The sequence below is a fragment of the Podarcis filfolensis genome (assembly GCF_964270895.1).
Source record: "Podarcis filfolensis genome assembly, chromosome: 1".
Classification (NCBI taxonomy): domain Eukaryota; kingdom Metazoa; phylum Chordata; class Lepidosauria; order Squamata; family Lacertidae; genus Podarcis; species Podarcis filfolensis.
In genome coordinates, this window is record NC_139604.1 from 68,254,527 (window position 1) to 68,256,451 (window position 1,925).

Consider the following 1,925-nt stretch of genomic DNA (forward strand, 5'->3'; position numbering starts at 1 on the left):
TGTTTCTGCATTTTTCCCTATCATCATTATCCTATTTACTAATTTTGAACTCAGTTCTCCAAGTGTGGATGTATATATTGCCAAAATGGTACCATTCACACACAGGAGGAAGAGGTATTAGCAGGTTTATGAAAGTATTTAAGGAATAAACCCTTGGGTGGTGAAGAATCAAAACAGCTCAGTGAAGATAGCATGCTCTGTGGCCACAGAATTCTGACTGATTATTGGGGAGTGGAACATAAAACAAGGATGGGAGGGATTATTATGGGAACAGCTGACTGGTAACCTGAACAGGAGCACTCTACACTGCAACATTTTTTTGCAGGTCCCACTTGTTCTGTAAATCAAATTCCACTTACGATAGAAGTATAGCAAGATTATGTACTAACCTAATTAGAATAATAGCATGAAATGGTTATTTCTTTATTTGCTGCCAGAATTAACTAGTCCAAACTTCTGTTTAAACTTTAAATGTGGTGTAAGTAAGATATAACAGCTATAGTGGAGCAATTACTGGTTATGTACTACATTTTGCAAACAATTGCTTCTGGGGCAGGATATCCAAAGGTGCAAGCCCTTCTACCTCCTGCTGTCTTTCATAAGATGTGTATACTTTTCAAACCATCTGAGAATTAACTTACATGTCACTGATCAAGCACCTGATTGTGTGAGTTGCTCAGTCAATACACAAGATTAGTGGGTAGTTTTACTAGACAATGGCAGAGTAAGAAGGAAAGATCCGTTGCTAGTTCCCTTAGGCAGCACACTTTGGGTCCATTTTGTTTAAAAAAGCCAAGTGTAAAAATGCACTAGCAGAATATTAGTGTAATAAAGCAGCAGGAATATCCCAAGAAGCAGGGGAGGACCAGATACAGGCTATGCCACTATATGCCTATTAGTGATATAATTTGCAAAGCAAAAGTTACTTTGGTGCCTTCCTCCCATGTAGTAATGTCACATGTTTAGTTTGGAACGAATTATACTTCTCAGATTGTAGATACCCATTTGCTGGGAGGCTTATTAAGGGCAACAAGCTGGACATACATAAAATTCACTGAAGGCAGAATAGTACATAAAGCTGCCTTATAAAAGCTCTATTAGTCCATGTAACCCAGTTCTGTGAACTCTGACAAGTAGTTGCTCTTCAGGGTCTCTCCTGATCCTTTTTAACTGGAGAGCCAAGAGATTGAACCTTGACATGTGCTGTATCACTGTGCTATGGTCCCTCCCCAAAAGAAATCCTTAATTTGGGTGGTGCCAGAGACCAAGATAACAGCATAGTAGTATACAACTGACAACAGCCCCCCCCCAAAAAAACAGATTACTCCCAAAGGAATGTGACTGTTGTGGTTCTGGTTGTGTAAACATCACACGGCTGACTATGTGACAAGTGTTCTTTGGGGGTATGAATGTTCCAAAGAGATCTCTGCCTCTACAATAATAATTTAGGGCAAGGAGATACAAATGGGACTCTTTAGAGCATGGAGTAATCTAGACTTCTCTTGCTACAGTTCTGCTGAGAAGAAATATGAGAGTAGTCAATGAAGATTACTTACGTTATCTGTGATTTTTCTAAGTTCCTTACAAAGTCCTCTAGGATCTGTGTAATGTTTATATGGGAAGGCACTATAATCAATATAGTGCTGAGAAAGAAGTCAAAAGATTATAACCATAGCCTTTGTTATCGTTAAAGGTCAGCATTCCCTCCTGTTGGGAGAATATCAATATTGACTTTGCAAGATTATGGGCTGTTGCACATGAACACGCACCCACAGCAGCAAATACTAAATTTTAAGAGACAATTTTGCCAGTGGGAGGATGTCAGGGATTGAAGGCTGTGATGTCGGAGAAGAATAAAAATAAACTTTAAGCAGCAAAATGGAACACTACAGCTGCAGTCATATATTCTTACCTGTAATAAGGCC